Here is a 9,118-nt window from a genome sequence, read left to right as displayed (position 1 = left end):
ATAAGGGTATGATAGGCCCATGAAGTGATGTCGAAAGGTCCAAAGTTGATCATGAGTGATGCTAAAAGTGTGTCATGAAGCCATGCATTTGGAATTGGGAAATGGTAATGAGATTCATCCAAATGGAACCTTGAAGAAAATTCATGCGCAAGTCATTCAATCCTGGGCCAAATAAAGTGATTTTAGACTTTTTTGGAAAGGTGATACAAAGGGGAACAACTTTCATGTTGAACACTTTTCCATTTGAAGCTTGGATCATGATTAATTTTGAGGTGGAAGTTTGGGAAATCAAACATAATTGAAATTTTTCTAAGTACCAAGCCAAATGTTCACTTCTTTCACCTTGAATAACTTTTGCTATGGGCTTCAAATGGAAAACGTTCCTTCATCAAATTTGTATCTCTTTAAAACCTATTCAATCTAGTAACAAATATGACCTCATTTGGATTTGGCATGACGGAGTTATGCATTTTAGAAGTTGAGGAAAATTGCTTGTTCAATGGTAATGACCCAAAATGACCTATAATGTTTCCTCTTGGCACATGACCTTGAAAATAGAATTTGACATTTCTCAAAGAATCAAATTCTGAGAGGACATATTGAAATTGATCATGAAACTTGGATGGCCTTCATCTCATAAAAATTGAGCAAGTTACGGTCCTTCGAAGTTGACCTCCTAACTAGGGTTTAGACCAAATGACCTATAATCTTTCACCATAAAATATGACTTTCCAAGCAAAACTAGCTCTTGACCTCAACATTAAAGTTCTTCGGAATGTCATATGGAGTAACTTTTATCTTGGAATAATTTTCATATGACAAATATTATAGGAGATAGGGTCTAGTGAACCCGAGTTTTGACCAGTTGACTTTCTCTGGTCAACCACCATGAACCAACTTGCAAACTTGAATTTATATTGATCTCTTTGACTCATGGAGGATCATATATGTATATGATGATGTATAATGAAGTATACCTTGATATATTTGATCAAATGTTAAAGAAAATTGTTGAGGAAGTCACACAAGATACCCAAATGAATTAGGGCTTCCAAGGCAAACAAGCTTCAAATTCTTGATGAATTCTTGATCAAAATGATAAATGAAGAACATGGGGACCCATATATGATGTTTAGAGACAATGTGAACCATATCTTAATTGATCTCCTTGCATTGAGGGTCTCAAACCCTAGATATGAGCTTGATGAGGCATTGGTGGATGTACACATTACCTACAAAAGAGACAAAGTTATACATAGACATATTTTTGGTATTTTGGTTAGTAAATAATGAAAAAAATTATGATATAATCAAATGGGCTTGGTAATATCTCCCAATGGAAACCCAATGGATGAGGGGTAAGGAGGATGACAATGTGTGATCCCAAAGCCAATGCAAATGCTGAGATAGCATGAGGGATCTTAGGGTCCAAATTGGGGTCTTACAGCTACCCCTATTTAAGGACATTCTAACTGAGGATGTGAAGGTTAAAATCTTCGTATCAACTCAGTAGAATGGATTTAAATAACAACATATAGAAACAAATTTTGGTCCCTAAGAGACCTCATGAGGCATATGATATGTATGCTAAAATAATATTTGTGGGGAATAAATTGCCGCAAAGGAAAAGAATTCAGAGAAACTAAAAAATCCACAGAAGCATACTGCATTCCATAAGGAAAACTCACTGGGGAGATAAAGATTCTGGGGATAAAAGCGGTGCGTAGGCCAGACTACGAATTGAAAACTGCTGGAGACACGGGGGGGATTTTCATGAAAATAAATCAGTGGAAGGACTCAGTCTGGGGATGAGGGAAATCTGCAGGGGATAAGAATAGATCAGAACAAAACTGAGGTATTCAAACCAAACAGAGGGTTAGTGATTTCATTAAGGAAATATGCACTCAAACTCAATTGGGGAAGAATGAACTTTAATACAGAAGTATCAGAGGTATATTATCTATTACCGGTTACTGGGCAAGAAGATAATACACTCTGACAGAGGGACATCCGTTACCGGTTAGGGTAAACATATCAAGGATGACTCGCTGAGGAGAAAGAGGTGCATTCATTACCTATTATTGGGTAGAATGACCTATTGGGGAGAGAATTCAAATAGGATTTATAATTGCAGGTTACTGGAAAGAAGACCAACGAGAGAGTATTTGTCACTGGTTAAAGTGAACATATCAAGGATAAACCCAGAGGAAGAATATCCGTCATCGGTTAAGATGAACATATCAAGGATAGACCACCTGGGGAAAGAGGAAGAATATCCGTTACCGGTTAGGGTAAACGTATCAAGGATAAACTGTCGGGAAGAAATAGGAATTATATCTATCAGTTACTGGATAGAATACCAAAGAGAGAATATCCATCACCGGTTAGGATGAACATATCAATGATAGACTCAGAGGTGAAAAATAAAATAGGAATTATAACTACCGGTTACTAGGTAGAATACCAAAAAGGGAGAGAAAATCCGTCATTGGTTAAAGTGAACATATCAAGGATAGACTCTTTAAGGAATAAGAATAGGGATTACAACTACCTTTTTACTGGGTAGAAAACCACAAAAGGAAGAATATCCGTCATCGGTTAAAGTGAACATATCAAGGATAAACTCTTGAGGAAACGTGAAAACGAATCCGCTGGGAAAGCAAAGGAAGTAGATTACATTTTACCGGGTATTGGGAAAAATTAAAGTACTCAAGAATCGAGAAGAATATTACCAATTACTGAGTAGTAGACTCTCAGGGGACCAAAATATCTATCTAGGTAATAGCTAGAAAGAAACGGTCAAACAAAGACTCAACTCAATGAGGATATAACTCAAGGGGAGTGGTTCCATCCAGATAATTAATTGGGGAGGAAACTGAAATAATCATCCACGAGGAAATAACTCAGTGGCGAATGAGAAAGGTTAAACTCTTTCTGCTTAAGGGGCTGACACTCTACAATTGAAGGAGGATAGACGCACCAAATTTGCATAGGTAAATGATATCACCGAAGCAGGGGATCAGAATAAAGAATCAAATGCGATAAAATGCATAATGAAATATCTGATGTTGTGTTTTATGCATGTATAATGCATGACTATGACCATGATTATGCTGACAACACAATACAAAGGATACAAATAACAAAGATTTGAATCACTACTGCAACACTCTTAATCTCAACAAGATGGAAACACCAACTGAAGAAAATGATAGGGATGAAAATAAATCATCCAGCTCTAAACAAATCAACTATGGCTGAGAAAGTCACGGAGAACATGCTTCCCATCAATCACAGCAAACTCTACGGGGAGAGAGAGCACTTGCTAAAGGATAGAGAAAAGATCTGTTGGGGATCAAAATTGTCAACACTACGGGGAATTTTAGGTCAACACCATATCAAATGGGAGATAACCCTGCAGGGGACAAAACAAATACTGCTTAGAATCCAATACTACCGGGAACAAGAGATCTTCATGTCAGAAGATGAACTCCGTCGGGGAACACAAGAGGTAAAACTCTGTAGGGGATTCTAAGCAAATTGATGGGGATGCTATAACCAAGATCATCACATTCCTCAATAATCATCAAATTCTTCTTGGAAATTGTGAAATAAACCAATTCCAAGGAAAAGATAACCGAATCTGATTCACACAAAGGAGAAACTGTCAAAGTTATGCAACATAATCAAATGCAAAATGGAAACCAAATAAAGGTTTTGGATCTCCAGGGTCCAATCAAACAGGATCACCATAGCTGGGGAATATGGATTCGCAAAAAGGATCAATCATCAGCTCCACTGGTAATAAGACCCACCGACTCTATTGGGGATGATGAAATATTCAAGGAGAAACTCATCAACCAAACTGGGGATAAATGACGAACTGTTCGGGAGAAAAATAGTTACCAAACCAACTGCTTGGGGAAGACCAAAAATGCTTCCCACTTCAAGACTTATCTGTCCTCAGATTGCTGTTGACATTCCTTACTGAAATTGATTATTCTTAAAGTGATTGTTTTTATTATTTTAAGAAAAATAATTATATTGATTATTTTATTTTAAAATTATCATCATAAAAATTCAATTTTATTTAGTAGAAGTAAATAGGAATAGAATCTATTGGATGAAAAGCTCGGCTTTATTTAATAGAATGGTAGTCTGTAAATGACGAGACTCCATAGATCTTTACAAAGTTTTAAAAAATGGTAATTTACATGGAAAAGGGCTACATTGAATACAATGATCACTACTCTCCCTACCAACTTCAAATTCCATTGTGTTTTTCTTCAGTTGAGAATGATGAATCAGAACCGAATGACTTGCTCAAAACTGCTTCCAGGACCAAACGTGTGGAATTACTTACCATAATCCCTAATTTTTGCCTAGATTTCCCCAAGGTGGGATACTCAATCTACCAGGATAAAATTTTGTTTTATGTCTCTAATTTTTGCCTAGATTTCCCTTTCGGGCTTTCAATTCACTAAGACGCTCATTTTTGCCTAAGTCGCCCTTTCGGGTTTTCAACTTAGCGAGTTCTTCTTTTTTTTTGGCGAAGTATTTCTTGACTGCATCAACATTCACAGGACGTGTGAACTCTTCACCATCCATAGTTGTAAGAATTAAAGCACCGTCTGAAAAGGCTCTCTTAACAACATATGGGCCTTCATAATTAGGAGTCCATTTGCCTCTAGCATCAGGTTTGAAAGATAAACTCTTCTTGAGCACGAGGTCACCTTCTCTAAACACACGAGGCCTGACCTTCTTATCAAAAGCTTTCTTCATTCTCTGCTGATACAACTGACCATGACACATGGCAGTCAATCTCTTCTCTTCAATCAAATTCAACTGATCATATCTGGTCTGGCACCATTCAGCTTTTGTCAACTTGGCTTCCATCAAAACATGCAATGATGGGATTTCAACCTCCACGAGGAGCACATCTTCCATACCATAAACAAGAGAGAAATGGGTTGCCCCTCTTGAAGTGCAGACGGATGTACGGTACCCATGCAAAGCAAATGGGAGCATCTTATGCCAATCTTTATAAGTCGCAACCATTTTCTGAATGATCTTCTTAATATTCTTATTCACATCTTCAAAAGTCCTATTCATCTTGGGTCTGTAGGGAGAAGAATTATGATGTGCAATCTTGAAGTCTTTTCAAAGAGCTTCCACCATGTTATTGTTCAAGTTCGATCCATTATCAGTAATGATCTTGCTTGGCACACCATAACCATATATAATCTGATTCTTGATAAACCTTACAACAACTTACCTGGTCACATTTGCGCACGATGCCGCTTCAACCCACTTTGTGAAGTAATCAATAGCCACCAGAATAAAATGATGTCCGTTTGAAGCTTTAGGCTCAATCATGCCAATCATATCAATTCCCCGCATGAAGAAGGGTCGTGGAGAGGAAATGACATTCAACAGTGTCGGAGGAACATGAATTTTATCTGCATAAATTTGACACTTGTGGCATTTCTTCACAAACTTGCAACAACCAGATTCCATTGTCAGCCAATAGTAACCTGCTCTCAAGATCTTCTTAGTCATAGCATGTCCATTGGAATGAGTACCAAAGGAACCTTCATGGACTTCAGTCATAAACATGTCTGCTTCGTGTCTATCCATGCATCTGAGCAGAACCATATCAAAGTTTCTCTTGTAAAGCACATCACCATTCAGGTAGAAGTTACCAGCTAATCTTCTCAAAGTCTTCTTATCTTTCAAAGATGCCTCAGGCGGGTAAATCTGACTTTAGAGGAAACATTTGATATCAAAATACAATGTCTTTTCATCTTTGACTTCTTCAACAACAAAAACATGAGCTGGCATATCAAGATGCATCATAGTCAAATTGGGAACTTCATTCCAAAATTTCACCATAATCATTGAAGCCAACGTTGTAAGAGCATCTGCCATCCGATTTTCATCTCAAGGGATATGATGAAACTCAACCTTTGTAAATAAAATTGAAATCCTCCTCGCATAGTCTCTATGTGGTATCAAACCGGGTTGATTCATCTCCCATTCACCTTTGATCTGATTTACAACCAAAGTTGAATATCCATACACGTATAAATATTTTATTCTGAGATCAATGGCCTCTTAGAGCCCTATAATGCAAGCTTCATACTCAGCCATATTGTTTGTACATTTGAAAGTCAATCTAGCTATAAACGAAAAATGAGTGACTTGAGGAGTAATAATCACTGCCCCAATGCTATTACCATATGAATTAATAGCTCCATCAAATACCATGCCCCAACGGGAACCAGGTTATGGTCATTCTTCAAGCAATGGTTCATCACAATCTTTCATCTTCAAGTACAAAATCTCTTCGTCGGGAAAATCGTACTGCACTTACTGGTAATCTTCAATCGGTTGGTGAGCCAAATGGTCAGCCAAGACCCTACCTTTAATAGCTTTCTGAGATCAGTATTCAATGTCATACTCAGATAATAACATCTGCCAACGGGAAATTCTCCCAGATAAAATATGCTTCTCAAAAATGTACTTGATTGGATCCATTTTGGATATCAACCAAGTAGTATGATTCAACATATACTGCCGCAGACGCTTAGCAGCCCAAGCCAATACACAACATGTCTTCTCAAGCAGAACATACCGAGTCTCACAGTCGGTGAACTTCTTACTGAGGTAGTAAATAGCATATTCCTTCTTTCCATATTCATCTTGCTGACCAAGAACACAACCCATACTCTCATCAAGCACAGTCAAATACATAATCAACGGTCTTCCTTCAACAGGCAGAGACAGAATCGGAGGCTCAAGCAGATATTATTTGATACTATCAAAAGCTTTTTGGAAATCTTTGGTCCAATCACAAGACTGATCTTTCCGAAGAAGCTTGAAAATAGGCGCACATGTGGCAGTCATATCGATATAAATCTTGAGATATAATTCAAGCGGCCGAGAAAACCTCTGACTTGTTTCTCAGTTTTGGGCGCATGCATCTCTTGTATTGCTTTGACCTTGGCTGGATCAACTTCCATACCCTTCTTACTGACAATAAAGCCCAACAACTTACCAGAACAAACACCAAAAGTACACTTATTAGGATTCAAGCGGAGTTTATACTTCCTCAAATGCTGGAATAGATTCAACAAATTCTCAACATGTTCTTCTTCATCGCTTGATTTGGCAATCACATCATCAATGTAAACCTCAATTCCTTTATGCATCATATCATGAAAAAGAGTTGGCATAGCTCTCTGGTATGTTGCACCAACATTCTTTAAGCCGAAAGGCATCACTCCATATCTTTAGGTGCTATTTTGATTTGATTATAGCCGGAAAATCCGTCCATAAATGAAAAGGGTTTGAATTTAGTTGTATTGTCTATCAACATATCAATGTGTGATAGAGGAAAATCGTATTTTAGACTAGCCTTGTTCAAATCTCTATAATCAACACACATGTGTACTTTTTCACCCTTCTTAGGAATAGGCACAATATTGGTCACCCACTGCGGATATTCGGAGGTTACAAGAAAACCAACATCAATCTACTTCTGCACTTTCTCTTTGATCTTTACTTCCATATCAAGATGAGTTCACCTCAACTTCTACTTGACCGGCGGACATTCTGGATTCAACGGCAATCTATGCTCTACAATCTCAAAATCTAATCCAGGCATGTCTTGATATGACCAAGCAAACACATCAGAATACTCTCGAAGAAGATCAATCATCCCCTTCTTATCTTTTGGACACAGTTGAGACCCAATCTTGACTTCCTTCACATCATCCTCGGAACCCAAGTTGACTAGTTCAATCTTCTCTTCAAACGGCTGAATGGCTTTTTCCTCGTGCTCAAGCTAATGAGATAATTCATCAGATACTTCTTCATCATCAATCTCTTCCTCAACTTCAAACACAGGGAAATCAAAGTTTGGAGAAGGAGTAGGATCATTGTATTCAATGGGTTTGAGAACCAGCCTGCATAATGATTTGATATTTTGATTTTAGAGAAGTGGAGTGTGAACAAATATTACGCAGATGGAAAATTATTACTTATTTATGTTTTTTGTGATTACCATTTTCAGAAAAATCAAAAAGTGAAAATAAAACATCATGGATGTGGATGAATAAAATTGTATTTTATTTATGATAATAATAAAAATGCTCAACAATGTTCACTTCTCCCTTAGGCATAGGAGAAGGATTTTTCTTAAAACAATAAAAAAAATTACTTAGAACAGTGAATGACAACAGGAACATCAACATCAACCCAATTGTTGCAAGTCTGGCCATGCGTCACAAAGTTGGCGCAAGCTTCGTCTTCATCACTATTGTCTTTAATAATGGCAACTGAGTGCTGATCATTCCCATGAATCAACCCTCCACTGTGAAAAATTGGTTGCATAACTTTGACTTTGGCGTTGAACGACCCTGGTTGAAATCCCAATCCAGCTCTGTTCTTGTTCTCGGGGACCTCTACAACACGACCCCATTTGCCAATGCTGCCAGCCTCAATAGCCTCTTGCGCATCTTTCAAAGAAGACATGGGTGCCTCAGTTTTTTTCCTTTCATCAGCAATAGATAAGGCTTGGAACAGCGTTCCAACCTCCTCCTCAGCATCAACGTACGTGAAAGATGATAGATGGCTTACCAACAATGCCTTCTCTCCACCAACAACGACAAGCTTGCCGTTCTTCACAAATTTCATCTTCTGGTGTAGAGTAGACATCACTGCTCCAGCTTCATGAATCCATGACCTTCCTAACAAGCAGCTATAGGCCAGGTGGATATCCATTACCTGGAAAGTAATTTGGAAATCACTCGGACCAATCTTCACTGGAAGGTCCACTTCATCAATGACAGTTTTACGAGAACCGTCAGACGCTTTGACAATTACGCCACTATACCTCATTGGGGTGCCTTGATAAGAGAGTCTTGACAAAGTTGATTTTGGCAACACATTCAAAGATGACCCAGTGTCAACCAACACGTTGGACAGAGCGTCCTCCTTGCAATTCATAGAAATATGCAGCGTCAAATTGTGATTTTTGCCTTCCTCAGGAAGCTCTTCATCATAAAAACTCAGATTATTACAAGAAGTAATATTGGCAACTATGTGGTCAAACTGA

The sequence above is a fragment of the Lathyrus oleraceus genome, chromosome 3, assembly GCF_024323335.1.
Source record: "Lathyrus oleraceus cultivar Zhongwan6 chromosome 3, CAAS_Psat_ZW6_1.0, whole genome shotgun sequence".
Taxonomy (NCBI): domain Eukaryota; kingdom Viridiplantae; phylum Streptophyta; class Magnoliopsida; order Fabales; family Fabaceae; genus Lathyrus; species Lathyrus oleraceus.
The sequence above is the reverse complement of the archived record's forward strand: the minus strand, read 5'-3'. Positions refer to the sequence as shown.